Source organism: Cyanistes caeruleus, chromosome 17 (assembly GCF_971803275.1).
Source record: "Cyanistes caeruleus chromosome 17, bCyaCae1.hap1.1, whole genome shotgun sequence".
NCBI lineage: Eukaryota > Metazoa > Chordata > Aves > Passeriformes > Paridae > Cyanistes > Cyanistes caeruleus.
In genome coordinates this window covers 4,137,462-4,157,607 of record NC_141717.1, presented here as the reverse complement: position 1 = coordinate 4,157,607, position 20,146 = coordinate 4,137,462, and the positions used below count along the sequence as shown (strand labels likewise).

The window sequence follows — 20,146 nt, the reverse complement described above, 5'->3', positions numbered from 1 at the left end:
ATGTCTAACGTGAGATAACCATCCTGGAAGAGGGAAAAAGCCATTTCATGTCTGGCTCAGTTGTTTGCAGTAAGGTCAGCTCAGGCATGGCTCAGTGCTAATAAATAACACCTCCATGAGCCAGGCAAAGGCTGAAGCTGGTTTGAGGCAGCAGTGCAGCTCTGAGCAGGGAGAGCTGACCAAGGAGACACTTTGTCATCCTCGGCAGGGCTGCTCCATCCCCAGCTGCACAGCTCCTGTGCTGTTGGACTGAGGTGGGAGCCATCCATCCAGCCTCACCCTGGCACCTCCTGAGCCCTGGCACCTCCTGGGCCCTGCTCTGTGCCCTGGCACCTCCTGAGCCCTGCTCTGAGCCCTGGCACCTCCTGGGCCCTGCTCTGAGCCCTGGCACCTCCTGGGCCCTGCTCCTTGCCCTGGCACTGCTCGCTGCCCACACGGAGCTCACACAGAACTCGGCCCTTGTGCTCGTTCCAGCACAAACCAGAGCAGCTGGAAGTGGAAAATCATCTCCATCCCACCCAGAGCCAGCAGGGCAAACAGCACCCACAGGCACAGCTCGGGGCTCCTCTGCTTTTCCTTTGGGGCAGGGATTTGGGGTGGCTCTGCTGCTGTGTGCTCCCCTCTGCGGGGACAGCACACTCCAGGGGACAGAGCCCAAACTCTCTGCAAGAGCACAACAGAAACCTGAGCTCCGAGCAGTGCCAGCAGCAGGCAGGATGTGCAGGGTGTGCAGGATGAGCAGGATGTGCAGGATGTGCAGGATGGGCAGGATGTGCAGGATGTGCAGGATGTGCAGGATGTGCAGGATGAGCAGGATGTGCAGGATGAGCAGGGTGTGCAGGATTGCAGGATGTGCAGGATGTGCAGGGTGTGCAGGATTGCAGGATGTGCAGGATTGCAGGATGTGCAGGATGAGCAGGGTGTGCAGGATGAGCAGGATGAGCAGGATGAGCAGGATGTGCAGGATTGCAGGATTGCAGGATGTGCAGGATGTGCAGGATGAGCAGGATGAGCAGGATGTGCAGGATTGCAGGATGTGCAGGATTGCAGGATGTGCAGGATTGCAGGATGTGCAGGATGTGCAGGATGTGCAGGGTGTGCAGGATGAGCAGGATTGCAGGATGTGCAGGATTGCAGGGTGTGCAGGATGTGCAGGATGTGCAGGATGTGCAGGATGTGCAGGATTGCAGGATGTGCAGGATGTGCAGGATGTGCAGGATGTGCAGGATGTGCAGGATGTGCAGGATTGCAGGATGAGCAGGATGGGCAGGGTGTGCAGGATGTGCAGGATTGCAGGATGTGCAGGATTGCAGGATGAGCAGGATGTGCAGGATGTGCAGGATTGCAGGATGTGCAGGATTGCAGGATGTGCAGGATGTGCAGGGTGTGCAGGATGAGCAGGATGTGCAGGATTGCAGGATTGCAGGATGAGCAGGATGTGCAGGGTGTGCAGGGTGTGCAGGGTGTGCAGGATGTGCAGGGTGTGCAGGATGTGCAGGATGAGCAGGGTGTGCAGGATGTGCAGGATGAGCAGGGTGTGCAGGGTGTGCAGGATGAGCAGGATGTGCAGGGTGTGCAGGATGAGCAGGATGAGCAGGGTGTGCAGGATGAGCAGGATGTGCAGGATGTGCAGAATTGCAGGATGAGCAGGATGTGCAGGATTGCAGGATGTGCAGGATTGCAGGATGAGCAGGGTGTGCAGGATGTGCAGGGTGTGCAGGATGTGCAGGGTGTGCAGGATGAGCAGGATGTGCAGGATGTGCAGGATGAGCAGGATGAGCAGGATGAGCAGGATGTGCAGGATTGCAGGATGTGCAGGATGTGCAGGATGTGCAGGATGAGCAGGATGTGCAGGGTGTGCAGGATGAGCAGGATGTGCAGGATGAGCAGGGTGTGCAGGATGAGCAGGATGTGCAGGATGAGCAGGGTGTGCAGGATGAGCAGGGTGTGCAGGATGAGCAGGATGAGCAGGATTGCAGGATGTGCAGGGTGTGCAGGATGTGCAGGATGTGCAGGATGAGCAGTATGTGCAGGGTGTGCAGGATGTGCAGGATGTGCAGGATGTGCAGGATGTGCAGGATGAGCAGGATTGCAGGATGAGCAGGGTGTGCAGGATGAGCAGGATGTGCAGGATGAGCAGGATGAGCAGGATGTGCAGGATGTGCAGGATGAGCAGGATGTGCAGGATGAGCAGGGTGTGCAGGATGAGCAGGATGTGCAGGATGAGCAGGGTGTGCAGGATGAGCAGGGTGTGCAGGATGAGCAGGATGAGCAGGATGTGCAGGATGTGCAGGATGAGCAGGATGTGCAGGATGAGCAGGGTGTGCAGGATGAGCAGGATGTGCAGGATTGCAGGATTGCAGGATGTGCAGGATGTGCAGGATGTGCAGGATGAGCAGGATGTGCAGGGTGTGCAGGATGTGCAGGATGTGCAGGGTGTGCAGGATGAGCAGGATGGGCAGGATTGCAGGATTGCAGGGTGTGCAGGATGAGCAGGATGTGCAGGATGTGCAGGATGAGCAGGATGGGCAGGATTGCAGGATTGCAGGATGTGCAGGGTGTGCAGGATTGCAGGATGTGCAGGATTGCAGGATTGCAGGATGTGCACAGGCTGAGTGCTGCAGGTGTGTCCCACCTGCCCAGGTGCCAGTAGCACAGAATGCTTCTCAACCCACCCTGGAGTGCAGGCACCCTGAACCTGCAGCTGATCCTCTGGAGCACTGCCTTACCCAAGCAGCACGTTTATTCCTTTAATTGCACCTCTGCCCTGAGTGTGCTTTAAATGAAGATCCAGTAATTCTTTCGCATTTTAATTTTCAATTTAAAGTCTCCTCATTGCAAATGTCATTCAAGACACACGCCTGCCCTGCTGACATCAAATCTGATTGAGATGAGCATTGTTTTACCAAGAATCACCTGAAGAAGATAATGGCTTTGCTAGCTAGTGAGATCTGTATATGATGGCATTATAAAAGGCTTTGTTCTGATTTCTGCTTTCTTTTCTGCAACTTGATGACAGCTTTGATTTTTTTTATATTACTAGAAAATTAAAAAGACAAGGTTTTTTTTTTTTTCCCCTTAGGATTTTTTTTAGCTGTGTCTACAAACTGCCTTAACACACACACCTTTTGCTTTGTCCTTGTACTGAGAAAACAGGTCCAATTCTGCAGGCCCCTGACGGATGAAGATTTATCCCAATGTGCTTCAGAGGCTAAAAGAGAACAACTGCAGTTAAAATGAACATTTCTCAGCTCGTGCCATGCTCCAGCATGCCTTGCAAAATCCACTTCTAAACTTGCTCCACGCTCCTTCCTTCACTATGCTTTGCACTCTACAAACTATTGAGAAGCATTGCAAGGTGTTATGCCTGGGTTCCTGTTGCATGATGCAATGTATTGCCAATTTTTGAAATATTTGAAGTAGTTTTAAAGAGAATTAAAATTTGAAATGCAGTTAGTTGCTACCTGCCTAGTTCAGATGCTAAATTCATTCTCCTGTAAAGAAAAATGAGACAATTGTTAGAGATTTTGCCCACAAGAAAAATAATCCAAAATAGAGTTTTCCTGGAAGAAAGGCATGAGAAAAAAATCCTTCCAGTTCTTCTCATAAAAAAACAATCAAAGCAAACCACCAAAACCTCAGCACCTCATGACTGCAAATTTGTAGGTAAATGGCTGAATTGTACAGCAAGCTGAAAGTGAAACCCTTCTCTCATTAAATTCCAGATTAATGCTCTGTAGTTGTATTTATAAGTCTAACAGAAACCAGACATTCCAGCTCTCCACACTAGGTCAGTTCTCACCTGTAGAGCTCAGGAATAAATTCTGACCAGACAGTATTGCAATGGACTGACATTTTGAATAAATAATTTGAAGAAGGATCACTAAGGAGTTAAGGATTTCCTCGAGCAGCAAGAATGCTGGAGTAAGATCTGACACATTTCTAAATGTCACCAAGAAATTCCATTCTTTTTTTTATTATTTTTTTCACAGTGGTGAATAATACCTAATTTACTGTAACTACAAAAATAGCATTTTCTGTAATTTTTACTAGTCAGCCTTTAACTGAGAAAATTGCAATACCTCTTGCTTTTCTCCTTAACAGGTGAAATTATTTTGTCAGAGTTAATAATTCACATATAAGCTACGTACACACAGCAACCAACTGTGCTACACATCACACATGAATTCTGTCACACACAGGCAACTCATCTGTCTATCAAAATCAAAACCGATCTATTGAACTTATTAATTACAAATCTGAGCCTACTCATCTTCAGGTAGTGCCTATGGGAGAGCATTGGGGGACAACATGAGTGAGAAAAGTGAAATGCATAATGAGTGTTCCAGTAACTTCTGCAGAGGCACGTTAGAAAGGGTGGAAATAAATGGAATTATTCAGGATGAAAATGGCCCAGTGGAGAGCAAACCACGACAGGGGGAGGACAAGCTCAGGGTCTCTCAGGATCTCTAAATATTGTTGCTGCTTTGACAAGTAAATACTTGCAGAAGGTAATTTTTTTTTTTAGATGTGTCATTCAGAACAAGTGTTAGCTAACAAAATCAGATGGAACCTGCTAAATATTGCTTTAATTAAGACTTCTCTCTTTGACCAGCCTTTAAGCACATCCCTGAAGTTATTACAGGCTTACAAAACAGAATGGAAATGATTTTTTCCTTTTTCTTTTCCAGCTATTAAAATCAATATAGCTGCTTTCATCCAAGTAACACAACTGCAAGAATGGAGAAAAATCAGCTTCAAGAAATTATCCATGTTCATAAATCTTTGTTCATAGCCACATTAACATTCTCAGCTCCATACCAGAGGCAGGGTGTGCTGCAGGGGAGTAACAGAGATCAACAGCCAGAGTAGTTTTTATTTACTCCAGCTAAACTGCAATGTGTGTAATCACTTTTTCAAGCATTTAGTGAACCGTGTTTGGGTTGTATTTTCACTGAATCACTCATTTGTGTTTATCCCAAATGCAGATCAGCATTTGATACCACAGTACTGGGAGGTGATTATTGCAGCCCACTGCTGCACATGACTGTTCATCAAATTAACTCAAGGCAGGCAGAAAAGTCCACATGGGTTTGCTTTGACTCATAACCACCAGCTCCCTGTGGGTTGTTGTGGGAAGCACCTAATGGAGAGCCAGGGTTCATTTGCTAATGTCAAACTAAATGTTTAATAGGCCTCCCAGGCTTCCTTTTTATTGTTGGAGTTTCTACAAAATAATAAATTTAAAAAAAAAAGTAAATCTGAAAGCAATAAGAAAAATACCTAGAAAGGAATTATTTTCTCCACTCCTCCCCCAGCTGCAGCCCAGGATTCTTTCTGTAGCACAGCTCAGGATGGGAAGCATCCAGCAGTCCCAGCAGTTTTTCCCAAGACAGCAGCTGACATTCCACCTCCCAGCCTGGCGCTGATGTGTGTAAAACTCGTACAATGAGCCTTGACATTTGTCATTGTACTTAGCTACAAATGCATTACAAGAAATTACAAGGGATGCTATCAGAAAATTGCAAACCCAGTGAGTGTTTCGCCTAGTTACTGTAATTCCTCAATGCTGTTCCAATCTTGTGCAAATTAGAGCCACTTACAGCTCTGAAAACTGACAGGAAACCGAATGAGCTTTTCATTATGCTTTTAATAGTCTTCCTGCGTTCCTTGCTGCTAAAAGATTCTTGAGGAAGAGCTCTGCAGCTTGCCTACCTCCACATTCATGGCAGGTGCAGGCACTAACCCAGGATAGTCCATTGTGCTTCTGCAACAAACAGCCCAACCAAGTTCCCTTCCACAAAAGGGGAGTGAAGAAAAGAAGAAAAAAAGTCCCTGAGAAGCTAAGGAAGGAGATTTGATGTATGTTCCCTCAGTATTGTGAATGCCTCCTTCATGGCTAAAGAAACGGGAACGTTTTAATCAAATTTTGCAGTTATAAATCACATCTTGTAACAGATTTATGAATACTAAAGAAACTTCCTAGTGGTTCCTGTAACACAGACTTCATTAGTATTGACTCCAAACTGCTGAGTGCCTGCAGTTCAGTGCAGAGAACACTCCTACCCCTAAACCCACCTAAGCTTTATGGAAGTGTGAGCTTTAAAGGCCTGGGAATTCTTGCAGAAGGAAGGCTAGGACAGTTACCTGATAGTGTCCCATAAAAGTGCCCCGAGGGGTCACTGCAGACACACCCATAATGACAAATCACAAAGGGTGGCTGGGAGAGCACACCTGAACTCCTGCTGTGGATTTCAGGTACATCATCCTCCCACCTGAACTCCTGCTGTGGATTTCAGGTACATCATCCTCCCACCTGAACTCCTGCTGGGTGGTAAAGTCACTGAGGTGAAGAGTGACACACACAGCAGGGAATGCAAGGGACAGCCCAGAGCTGCTGTGAGCCCTGGGGACCAGGGTTTGTGCTGGGATTCACATTCAGAATGAGCACTGGGGACAGGGGTTTGTGCTGGGATTCACATTCAGAATGAGCACTGGGGACAGGGGTTTGTGCTGGGATTCACATTCAGAATGAGCACTGGGGACAGGGGTTTGAGCTGGGATTCACATTCAGAATGAGCACTGGGGACAGGGGTTTGAGCTGGGATTCCCTCGTGCTCAGAGCACCTCATTTCACCTCGCCCTGTCTGTGCTCATCTCCAGTGCAGATCCCCACTGAGGCTGCTGGCTCATCCATCCTCTCATCTTTCCTGTCACCCCCATCCTCCCATTCCCACTCAGGGCTCCCACATGCACATCTGGCCAGAGGACACAGGGCAGGGAACACACAGAAAGCTGCTGGGAAAATCCACCCCCTCTCTAGTTCCCAACAGCAGGTGAGCTTTGCCCTGGCCACAGGAACCATCCTTGCAGTGCTTTGTATGAAATAACAACATTTTAAGGCAATCTGCTGCTTATTAAAGCTGTGTAGAGATTTCTCTGGGGAGGGGAGAAGAGAAAGATGGGGCTCTGAGTATTCAAATTTATCAAGGAAATGCAAATAGCAGGGACATGCCAAAGCAAGGAGGTGAAGCTCACTGAGCAGAAAATGAATCTCTTGGTAACAAAGCATCTCAGGAACGGAGTTAATGCTCTGATCATTCACTAATAGCAGCAATACATTTCTGTGAATTTTAAGACTATTCCACCTCGCAAATGGAAACATGTCAAGGTCTAAGTTTCTCTTTTTATTAAAATGAAGAAAGTAAATTTGTTTCCTAGCATTTTCTCTCATTTGTTCCCAGGATTTAAATAACATGTGAGTCAGCATGTCCTCAGCACACGCTTTCTCCATATTAGTTATCTAAAAATACAACCCTGAGCAGACAGCACCATTTAAACTGAGAGGGATTTCAGGCTGTTTCTTGCATACTTAAAATCAGGTGGCACCAAAGCCACTGCCATGGTCAGCTACTGAAGCTGCTGAGAGCCCAAAACATTTACACAGTGTCAGAGTGTCCTCTCTACATTGCCTGTGTCTATGTAAGTGAACCAAGACACCCCACAGAGTTCTGAACTGGATAATTTTACAATTTAAACCCTCCATTCTCCTGCCCTAGGCCCATCTGAAGTGACTGGTATCTAAGTGATAGGAAGGCAAGTCTTCAACTGGAAAAAAGTGGAGATCTGGTGTATAAATCAGTGTGTCTTTCATAATTCACCAGCCTGTCTTATCAACTCATTCTTGGCGTGTGTTCCCTTAGGCACCAGAACCTGTTGTAAATTAATCAGCTGCTGCTGCTTTTTTGGAAGTTTGGATATGGGCAAAAGGTCTTTAGAGGCTGAGGAACTGCAGGTAATTCCTGCCTACCATGTCCTCTCCTATCCTCTGGTTTTCCCATGAAGAACAGGCTTTGGGTGAAGAAAAAACAATATAATGCATAAAAATTCCAGCTCAGATGTTCCCTTGGGACAACAGTCTCCAGCTATTGGTTCCCTCTATTCTCTACCTGTGACTGTTTCACTCAATCCTGATCCTGCTGCCCTTTGCAGATGAACCTTTGTGCCTTTTATCATCGCTGTTTAAGCACATGGTTATTCTGAATAGACTGTAAGGCACATAAATGCATTTCAGGTGCTGCAAATTGCTGCTGAATACTTTTTAAATGAATTAATCTGTACCCTTTTAAATAACTGAGTTAGGACAGCATCCTGTACACCAGCCATTTCTCTAGGAAATCCATCTATGGCTGCAAGACAGAAAAGGCAGCCTGTGCTAGTAAAGAAATCCAGAATACAGTAATAGAAACTCAAATTTGTTTCTTAGTGGATAAAGTCTCTTTAAGAGCAGTCAAGGGGAATACTACAATCAATCCCAGACATTTTACAGGTGGTTCAAGTAGATTTTATCTTTCTCTTGGCATTTCCATTCAACCAAAGAGCTTCCATGATCCAATAAACTGTTCTTAGCTTCCTGAAGCTCAGGAGAGGAGTTGAGAGCTCTTTGCTTAAATTCTAATTAGGGGTAAAATTTACAATTTAAAATAGAAATAAAACAAAACTCACAAGCAGCATTTGCAGCTAGATGAAATAGATGCTTCAATGTTTATTATGATGGATAACAAGAACTCAACAGTGCTCCTACATCAAAAGTGTCAGGCTAAGCCCAGTGCTCTCACAGGATAATGTGATCATTAAATTTCTACCCTAAATGAGGTGGAAGGACTTAAAATTTCAGAGAATGCAGGATATTTCTTCTCTTTCTGCTAAACAATCACTGCTGGCATTCCCATATTTCTTGCCTGATCATTAAGCACTGACATAATTAATATGCACTCACAGAAGCCTCAGCACAGTTAGAACATAATCACCTATAGATTTGATTCATGGAAGTGTCTTTTTGGAATAACTAAGACAGATTAGGTTTCTTAAATTGTCTTGGATACAGAAGCAACAAAAAAGCAAGTTGGGAGTTGCCAACTGTGGAGGGGTCCTAATTAACAACTCAATTAAAAAAGGCAAATTAAAACTTTATGGTTCGTTATCCTTCATTGCTTAATAAATTGTTTTGCTAAGCAAATGATTAAGAATGATTATTCTATAAAGCTGAAATGGTATCTGGTTTTCCACATTTTTTAAAAATTCAATAAAATAAAACCAGTTTGTTTTCAAATATCCAAACCATACTGATTGCAGGACTTCGTGTCAGTTCAAGGACAAGAGCATAAATGTGTTAGAAAATGACTTTAAACATTAAAAAAAATATTTCTCCTCTCCCCTTTTTTAGTCTGAAGAGTCTCTCCATCTATTGTGATGAAGAAAAGAGTCTCTTTCTGGATATTTATTTAATAATTTATTTATTTACTTATTTATTTTTATTGGGTTTTTGTAATGACACCAGTCTCGTGGCTCATCAAAATGAATTGCTCCCCTCTTAACATCAGGGATTTCTTGACACATTCAGAACTTTTGGAACTTTTATTTGACAGTTCAGCATACTGAGGGATGAATAAAACAGGTTTGATCATAGGAGATGTTTGACAACCTACAAGAGATTCCAGAATGATTCATCTTTGCAGTTTTAAAAGATGTTTATGGGTATTTTTGGATGTCCTGAACTGTCCCCCAAGACAATGTTTGCAAGCCTGTGTTTCTTACTGTGCTAGACACAAAAATCTTGAGCCATATATGAATATGCTACTGCAAATAGGAAACCCTCTGTTATCTTCAAGTCCTGTTTGCTACTTTGTAATCCTGTACATATAAACAAATTAAAAACTAAAGCCCAATACGATTGGTTTGAGTAGGAAACTACAGAATTTGTTTCAAATTCTGACTTACTAGAGGCAGATAAATATATTGCAGATTGTTACTGCTCCCAAATTCAGCAAAGCAAGAATGAATATGGTATTAATGAGTGTTAACAGATAATGCCAATTAATGAAAGGGAAGGAAAGTAACTCCAATGGTCTGCAAAAGACAGGAGGGTCACAATGTCTCTAAAACAGATGAAATTCAGCATCCCCAGTTCCCTGCCAGTGGCCTGGGTATTTCAGGAATCAGCTATCATCTCCTTTCTGATCTCTTTTTCCTGCCACTAAGTTGAGCAGGTCAAACACTCCAGAAATGCCAACACCACTGAGAGACAGATTTTACCCTGGAGACAGGAGAGAGAGCTCCAAATGCTGATTTCAGCTGGGGATCCACAGATATTCAGCTGTTTATGGGCCTGCTGAAGACAGAAATTCTCACTTTCCACTTGACATGAGAACCTCTCCCCTCCCTGCTCTTCCCACACTGAAAGCATCGCTCTGCTGAGGAATTGAGAATTATCAGGACTCAGATTTGGCAGAAAAGGTCCGTGAAAAACCCAACCCCTCTCTGCTCATCCACAGTGATGCCTGCACAGATCAGAGAGCTCAGAAACTGCAGCAGCTCACAATGAGAATTATCTGATGCTGTAAGACACTGACATTGCTACTGCACTACCAAATGTCAAATAAAACTTTCTACCTAAGTTTTCCTTGCTCAAAACTCAAGTTACTGATCAGGTAAAAATTACTGGAATGATTGTCCTTTGAACCTATTTAGAAGAGTATTTTTAAAAACTGGGCATGTCTAATTTTACTGAAAAACATAAAAAATTGTTTCTCTGACAGAACAGTGAAGTTGGGATAAGGCTGTAACTGCTTAAGTGGAACAGAAAAGGGAATTTTGTTGCAAAAGTATTTGCAGACAATCCATGAAAGATTAATTTCTCATTCATCACTAAGAATACTTCCATTGAAGGTAAGTTAATTTATAAATACTGTGTCATCAAGAAATTCCATTTATACAGTCACTATCTAGCCTTTTCCACTTAGGATCCAGCTGTTTATTAACAATCTTTCTGAGCATCTTCAATGACAGCCCAGCCTTACTCAGCAGAAAACAGCCACGACTTTCTGCATCAAAGCAGATTGTTCAGCAAGACAAGCAACTTTCCTACAAAACCATGGAAACAAATTAATGTGTGCTGCTGACAGCCAGAGAAGTTACAGAGAAACTTCATTAGAAGGTTACTCCTCATTATTTCCACTTGCTAATAAGGAGCTCGGAATTATTTTCCTTGTGGTTTTGGTTGAGTTGTTTGGGTTTTTCCCCCCCCACTTTATAATTAGCAGCATATTTAGATCATGATTTTACTGGCACTATGATGCATCTCAGGCAGTACTCTGAGCAAATCCTACTCACATAGGATCTAAAGTGGACATTTGGTATCAGTCCTTTATGGTTTTTATAACTTATTATAGAAGAATATCACAGAACTCCACAAGGATTTTCATTTCAAATCCTGCATCACTACTGAGTGAAACTGTCACTCCGAATTGGGAATGGCAGAAGCACGACACAGACTCTCTTCTGGGTTGCACAAAAGAGCAAGTTTTATTATTCCAGATCTTTTATAGCCAGGTCTGAGAAGATCAGAGGTAAAACTCATACATAATTTTTTATAATAACTCATATATAATTTTTGCTGCAGAAATATCTTGCCTGTTGGTAGCTCTTATCCAGAAAGAGCTAAGGCGTGGCCAGAGCCCAGCCTAACTGGAAAAGAACCTCCTACATGATAGAATTTTAAAACAAGAGTCCCAAAAATCCTGGGGTAAAAACCAAATGAACCCCTAAACCTGTAACTTATTGACAATATTGTATGAGTGGATTCACACTATTCACACTATTCACACTATTGATTCCTGTAATCAATATATAATTAATATATATAATCAATAATGTAATCACATTGATGATGATGATGATTGATGATGATGATGATGATCGTGATGATGATTGATGATGACGATGATGATGATGATGATGATGATGGTGATGATGGTGGTGATGATGATATTGATGATGATGATGATGATGATGATGATGATGATGATGATGATGATGATGGTGATGATGATGATATTGATGATGATGATGATGATGATTGATGATGATTGAAGATGATGATGATGATATTGATGATGATTGATGATGATGATGATAATGATGGTGATGATAATTGATGATGATGATGATGATTACGATGATGATGGTGATGATGATGATGATTGACGATGATTGATGATGATGATGATTGATGATGATTGATGATGATGGTGGTGATGATGATGATGATGATTGATGATGATGATGATGATAGTGATGATGATGATATTGATGATGATTGATGATGATGATTGATGATGATTGATGATGATGATGGTGATGATGGTGATGATGATGATAGTGATGATGATGATATTGATGATGATTGATGATGATGATTGATGATGATGATGGTGATGATGGTGATGATTGATGATGATGATGATAGTGATGATGATGATATTGATGATGATGATGATGATGATGATGATGATGATTGATGATGATATTGATGATGATGATGCCCTTTCATCGCCCCCGGGAGGGGAACGGGGCTGTTCCCCCGGCAGAGCCGCCCCAGCCGGGCTGTGCTGACCCCAGAGCGGTGCTCAGCGCAGGGATGGGGACCCAGACCGAGACCCCCAAGCCACTGTGTGCCCAGCCCTGCTCCATCACCGCCCCTCCCACTCCGGACAGAGGGCAGGGAAGCACACGGCAATCCTTAAACAGGGAAAGTTACAGGCGTAAAACACTCAGAACGCAAAACTTTTCTCCCCAAAACCCACGGGGCGGGACCATGGAGCAAACCCTCTGTTACAGCATCTTTTGTCTGACTTTCTCTCAGCTTTGGGCCTGGTGTTCTGTGCAAGGCTGGATCAGAGGAGCCAGCCCGTGTGTGCAGATGTGCAGATGGGCTGGGGGGACGGGCTGCCCGTGCCGGGGTGCTCTGCTGCTGCTGCTGCTGATTCTCTTCTCTTCCTGCTAAACAAATCCTCCTGCTGCCCCTGCTGCTGCTGCTGTCCCTGCTTCTGCCCCTGCTTCTGCCCCTGCTGCTGCCCCTGCTTCTGCCCCTGCTGCTGTCCCTGCTGCTGCTGTCCCTGCTTCTGCCCCTGCTGCTGTCCCTGCTGCTGCTGTCCCTGCTGCTTCTGCCCCTGCTTCTGCCCCTGCTGCTGCCCCTGCTTCTGCCCCTGCTGCTGTCCCTGCTGCTGCTGTCCCTGCTGCTGCTGTCCCTGCTGCTGCTGTCCCTGCTGCTGCTGTCCCTGCTTCTGCCCCTGCTGCTGTCCCTGCTTCTGCCCCTGCTTCTGCCCCTGCTTCTGTCCCTGCTTCTGTCCCTGCTGCTGTCCCTGCTGCCATTGCCGCTGCTGTTAGCAGGTTTCAGATCCCCTGTGTGGTCTCCCAGATCCTCATCCACCAGCAGTTCGAGGGGCTGAGCTGCTCTGGCAGGAACCCGAGGAACCCGGCCATCAGGGATCCATCAAACAGGGATCCATCAAATGGGGATCCATCAAATGGGGATCCATCAAATGGGGATCCACCCCGGCTGATCCCATCCCATGTTACCATCCCACACAGCCACAGCTGTAACGTTTTAAAGCCTTTTCTGACAGAGCGAGTCCCAGTTGCTGTTTACATCCAGTTCAGAGAGAGGATGAGTTGTTCCTCTGCAGAACTTCGGTTCCCTTTGTGGAAAACCTTTATCTCAATGGCCCAGGAGTGCAATGTGCAAACGCAGTGGCTTATCCCAGGAATGTAAGCTGTAGTTTCCTTGAGGTTTGCTGTTCCAGGCTGGCTCACCAGCCCTCTGCCCCAGCTCACTGACATCTCCAGGAGCACACGGGGAGAAACCCCCTACCTCTCAGAGGAGGAGGAGGAGGAGGGAGACTCCAATCTTCAGCTCCTGCCTGCAAGGCACAGCAGGGGTCTACCAGATGTCACACTATTTTAGGAAGAGAAGCATGACCCAGACTCTCTTCTGGGTTGCACAAAAGAACAAGTTTTATTATTCCAGATCTTTTATAGACAGGTCCAAGAGGTAAAACTCTCATTGGTCGTTAAACCAACACATCACCAGCACTGGACAATTGGGAACAACACCCCTTGACTGCTTCTTGCAAGTAAACAAGGATCCAAACAACACCTGCTGAGGTTGTTTTCCCTCTCCAAGGGCTGTTTGGATTCCTCCTGACGATTTCCCAGGCCAGTCTGAGAAAGTTCTGTGACTTGGTTTCACACAGGCATGTGCTCCCTGCCTGCTTTCTCACATTCAGCATCCATATGAAACAGTCCATCTTCCTGCATATATAGGATTTAAGGAATTAAATACTTATAGAGCACATGGACTGAGCCAGATTTACGTGTAGGTAATTGGCAGTTTTAAACTCACTAGTACACATAGAAAAAAAAAATTGGCCACACAACATTCTCTTCAAGGCTGAAACCAAAGCAGCAGATCTGAAAACGAAATACAAGGTGGGACTAATGGGGAAAATACAATCTCCACAAGGAAGGGAATGGCTTTTCCTGCCCTCGAGATTTACAAAGAAAATATAAAACACATTAACTGAATGCTCCAAAGCCATTTTTCAGAATAAGTGAATTTATGGCTTCTAAGATATGTCCTTACCTGGGGAAGGATGCAAAGGGAAACATCCTCAGCCTGCTGCTCCTGAACAGCTCCTTGGGCTGCTCAAGCTTTACAGTCTTTGCAGTCTGCAGGACAAAGTATGAGAACTTTGGCACAGTTACTCTATAAAAAATTATAAGATTCCCTTTATAAGAATCCAACACAGTTTGTTTCCCTTTCTTTGACAACTTAATTCATGACCAAATAGACAAAAATATCAAACTGACCACTAGTAGCAATTAGTTTTACCAGATCCTACAGCAAAGCCAAAATTAGCCATAGAAAGTTTTTAACATCAGAGAGAAAAGACAGATTACACTAAATCCAGACAAACCTTTTATGGAGGGATGTTTAATTTAATGAGATTTCCTCGAGTCAACTTACTGAGCTCTCAGTACAAATTCAACATCAGGGGCTGCTCAAAAAAATCAGTGTAAAGAATATCCTTGAAGAAACCAAATTTTTAAAATGTTCTCCTATGAAGTAATAACAAACAACGTGTTGACATCAAATCATTATTGGGAGTATGACAGGACAGTCATTAAATATGTGAAAAACATTTCAACCCATATACAGACATTCTAGTCTAGAAGTTGCTTACAATAAAAAAAGAAAGACCACTCATACTGCCTTGTAAATAATAATAGTTCTGAGTACACAGAACCAGCTGAACAAAGTTATAAAGAAACTGAAAATCTGGAAATCCATTGAAATTCAGTTTCTTGTAAGTTTTTTCCTCCTTCCTATACTTGAAAGAATACAGGAAGGAGAAACTTGGATAAAAGAAGAGTATTTCTATTGCTAAGGCAACAGAAAAGCAGAAATAAAATCCAGGAAAATAAAGCAATTTTGAAGAATTCTTGCAAGCTGTATAAAAACCTCCTGATAGGAATAGGGCAAGGCATGATTAGAGCTGGGAACACCAGCACTACCAATGGCAAAGCCCCTCTAAATAGGAACAATGTTTTCTTTATAACAGCAGTAATAATGATAAAACTAAACAAACAAATAAAAATTAAAGAACAAAGGGAAAAAAAAACAAAAATAAAACCTAGAAAAACTCCACATCTCTAAGAAGGGATGAATGAAATGATCTTATCCATCCTCTGATGGTTAATCCCAGTGTTCCCTGTGCTACTGGAATCCCAGGAAGAACACTTGGCACAGTGGCAGTTCCTGATCTTCCCACTGCCAGCACTGCTTGCACAGGCACAACTGAGTAAACAACTCTGGCTGTGCAGAACCAGCCAGCCTAAAGGGTGAATTATTAATAAAAGGAATTCCCAGCAAGTTCTCACTGATGAATTGATGCCGCTGATGACTTGCAAAACCAGCTGCTTTTACTTCATTAGTTAAGAATAGTTTAATTTCTGAAATGACTGCAGTGAACAAGTTTTATGTTTTCACACATATTTTTTTCATTTATTTCTGTTTTCTCACAAATTTTAAGGAAATAACTTCAAATGAAAAGACTTCTTACTCAGGTGGTGTTGATCACATCTGAGTTCTCAAACCCAGGAATAAAGACACATGAACATTCCAAACCAACTGTCACACAGGAATTGATCCCCCTGCAGCTGCAGGAAAAGGAACATTTTCAAATGGAAATTGATCCTGCAGTATGCAATAACTACTTGTCTGATATTCATGAATTCATTGTTGCGTGAGTAAAGGAAGATAAAATGAGAAACACTCAATGATGTAAACAGCTTTGTGCCCTGTCCAGTAAAAATATTAAATCATCAATTACCTTTTCATCTGAATACTCCAGTAAAATAAAATCTCGCCTGAAGATATGATCAATTCCAGTTAAAGGCTTACAGACCTCAAATGAGAATTTAGTTAGCCATAAACAAAGGATATGAAAATGCCAAGTTAAAACAAAGGTGCCAGGGACCCTTCATACACTGAACCTCCAGACAGGTTTTAAATGTGTTGAACAACAGCCTAAAAGTTTGTTACCTGACCACAAATCCTGTGGCTCCAAAAATTCTATAATCATCATAAAGCCAATATTAAAGTTTTAGTTTATAATGATGAATATTCACTACAGGTGAATTTGAGTGGTGTTTTATTGTCTTTTCCTACCCATTCCTTTCAAAAGCACAGATAAATTATTACTCTTTTTACATAGCCATTTATATAAAACCCACTAAATTGACATTTAATAAATTTTGATTATCTCATAAATTGAAAAATACAACTCTTTCCTACTTGTTGGGTCATAGACTTGGAAATGATGAGGTGGGAATGAAGTTCATCCCTGCATGTCCTCCATTTCATGTGCAACAACTATGACTTGCCATATGCCACAGATGGATTAAGAGAACTTTTCCAACAGTGAGAAATACAAAGTGGCCTTTAAGATGTCCATGTTCACAAAAAGATTGCAAAGACCAGCAAGCTTTATTGTTGCTTACATGCTGTTCCACTGGATGAAACACTTTTAACTGCTTTTATTTGCACCCCTGCACTGAGCTGCACATGAGCACCCACAGCTGCTCACAGCTGGCTGGGAAACCTTCCATAACCCCCCAACTCCAGGGGCTGAAGGGCTGGGGGCTTTCCCTGTGTCCATAACCCCCCAACTCCAGGGGCTGAAGGCTGGGGGCTTTCCCTGTGTCCATAACCCCCCAACTCCAGGGGCTCAAGGCTTTCCCTGTGTCCATAACCCCCCAACTCCAGGGGTTCAAGGGCTGGGGGCTTTCCCTGTGTCCATAACCCCCCAACTCCAGGGGCTGGGGGCTATTCCTCTGTCCATAACCCCCCAACTCCAGGGGTTCAAGGCTTTCCCTGTGTCCATAACCCCACAATTCCAGGGGTTCAAGGGCTGGCCTTTCCCTGGGAACCCAGGGAAGCAGAACCCTGGCAGCCCAGCCCAGCCTGACCCTGCTGGCCCCACACCAGTGCAACCAGTCACACCAGTAACACAAGTGCCTCACACTTGTGAGGAGCAGAGCAGACCCCAGGCAATTCCTGCTATGAAACACAGCAAAATCAGTCCCAAACTGCAGGATGATGCTTGTGTCTCCAACCAAAGGTCACCTGACTATCAACTCTTTCCCACTTTCCATCACAATGATTCACAGGAGGAGATTTCTAGCCAGCTTTCCAGACAGCAGCTATCCTGCAAGTTCCATGAACACGGCTTATTTAGTGCTGCTCAAGTGCTTTCAGTGATTAACAGCATAATCTCCTCTGTATACCACTGCACTCTGCTTCTGAAGGGACCAAAATAGAAATCCAACTGCACTGTCCTGCCCAGATAAGCAATTTTCTGCCACCTGAATGCAGAATGCTGAACTTTTTTCTTCACCCAAGGAAAACATAATTTCCAGGCATATATTTATGATATTCCTGACATTATATATCATTAACATACTACCATTGCTATGTATATTATTTCAGACAGTTATTTAAATGAGTCAAGGTATTTGACAACTTTTTTTTTCCTTATACAACCCTCTGGCTTTTATATACGTCTTACTTAGAGATGCTAAAAACTGACAAAATGTTGCTACAATACTCCAATCAGTTAAAGAAAATATTTTAGAAATAAACCACTGGCCCCAATGATCCCCATACTGTGATGCAGAAAGTCTGCTCATTTTTTTAATCTCTGTGCTTCCCTAGGAGGAAGCACTGATAGGTCTGTACACAAAAAGACAAATAACCCCAAAAGACATAAAAATAACCATAATATCAGGTAAAAACATTTCAGTGGGCATAAAAGGGGATGGTAGTGAACCTTTGTGATGCTTTGGCTGCCCTGTGCACTCCACCTTCACTGACTTTCATCATTCCTGTGTTGGCACAGGCTGTCTCCAAAGCATGTGACATCCTGGTGCCTACCAAATAATGAGACTCAGGGTGGGAAGTGTCATGGGACAAAACACTGCAAAACAGGGTAAGTTTGTTTGGGAGCTTCTTCCCATATTTTAACCCATTCCTGGCTAAGAATCGACACAGTGCAAACAACTCACGCTCCAAATTTATGATTTAAAAATCAAAGTCTCGCTCATACAACTTGCTGATCAGATAATGAAAATAACTTGCTTATTTTCAGGAAGCTTTTCAGAGCACACTTACTCTGTGCAAGTACAAACACTCCACTAAGAGCCCAGCTTACTCAGCCCTTGTGCTTAGCTGTTCCCTCCACCACAAACCTGCTCTGAACTACTTCAGATTTCCAGTGCCTGAATAACCAAATCAATTCAAGCTCAACAGCTCCCAGTATCTCTCCAATTTACACATCACTTTTGCTACAATGCTGTCAAGATCTCAAAGTCTGCAGCCAGAACATTTCTTAATCACTGAAACGCTAATTTTGGGCTGTGCTGCCGCTGAATCCTTGAGATTTACCTACCCCCTAAAAATCAGGGGAAAGTCTTACTCCTGTCTACTGATATTATTATTAGTAGTAGTAATATTAGTATTATTAATCACTACCTCCATCCTCCATGAGAACTAAGAGATAACTCCAGGATGAGTTACTCCAAGGCACACTGGGTGCTGGCACCAAGCCACACCAGGCAAGAAGGGTTTCTTACCTGTTCAAAGGAATGGCTCAATTTTGCACAGCAATTTCCATCTGCTGAGAAAATGAGGCAGTGATCTTATTTTCCTCCAGACTGTGTACAATTGCCATGCTTTGCAGGCTCAGGATCTCACAGCACTTCTGGCTAATTTTTGAAAACTTCTTATACCTGCAAGGAAGGACACACTAGGGCAAGTAAATGGTGTGCTTCCTTCTCCAGATCTACTGCCTTTCATATGGATCTCACACATTTACATTGCAAATCCATCTTTGAGATGAGAAAGTCATTTAACTCTCACAAGCACAAGTAATTTTGATGTTGTATCCCAGCACAGGCTTCCTGCAAATAGCTGCGCTCCCAACTCAAAAGCCTCTTGCTCTGTTTTTCTGTGATAGTTATATTTCTTGTTTAATTGTGGTTTTATCTTAAAACAACCAAAAATGCATTATGCAAATAAGTCCTTTCAAGAAATCACTTTGTGAAACTAAAATAAACTTGAAGGTTTATTGCCTTGTAAATTATTCATTGTAGCCTTTTAAATGACAGGATACAAACTGTACAAAACAAGGCAGCAGGAGAGACACGTCTATTTTTAAAATCACACTGGGTGTGACATCATACTTCCCAAAGTCTGCCACCACAGCCACTGGGAAGCAACTCTTCCATAATCTGGGAAGCAGACCAGGCTCCCAGTGCCCCTCCTTCCAGCTGAGCCAAATCCCCAGAGCCTGTACAATCAATCACACAGACCCACCCCATCCCTGAGCCACCTCTGGAAAGGTTTAAATCTGCAGCCCATATTGAAAATCCCCAGTGCCCTCAGGTTTCTGCACAGCTGTGAGCATCCCCCTGGGTTTGAGCACTGCTGTGGTGTCAGGATCCTCTCACCTGACCAGGTAAACCTCTCCTGCTCAGGCTCTTTTCTCAGCTGCAGGTTCCTACTGCCTTGATGGGTTCTGCAGTTACACAAAGGCTTTTGGGGCTGCAGCACAGCTATTTCGTGTCCTCAAGATCCACTCTGTGCTCCTTCCATCCTCCTCCACAAGCCTCTGAGACTTTGTGAATTCTGCAAGAGACTGTCCTCATTCTATTGTTTCTGTCATTCCAAAATCCCACCCCCAGAAGA

At 43.7% G+C, this 20,146-nt stretch overlaps 1 protein-coding gene and 1 long non-coding RNA gene across 21 annotated transcripts in view; both read right to left on the bottom strand.

The window, feature by feature from the left end:
• RBFOX1 (RNA binding fox-1 homolog 1) overlaps positions 1-20,146 on the bottom strand; it is a 1,112,502-nt gene that overhangs the window by 705,248 nt on the left and 387,108 nt on the right. The window lies entirely within an intron of this gene.
• LOC111936309 (uncharacterized) lies at positions 13,833-14,950 on the bottom strand. Its single transcript, XR_002868083.2, has 2 exons — positions 14,483-14,950; positions 13,833-14,151 (listed from the first exon to the last, which is right to left on the bottom strand). It is a non-coding gene; the product is annotated as an uncharacterized LOC111936309 (long non-coding RNA).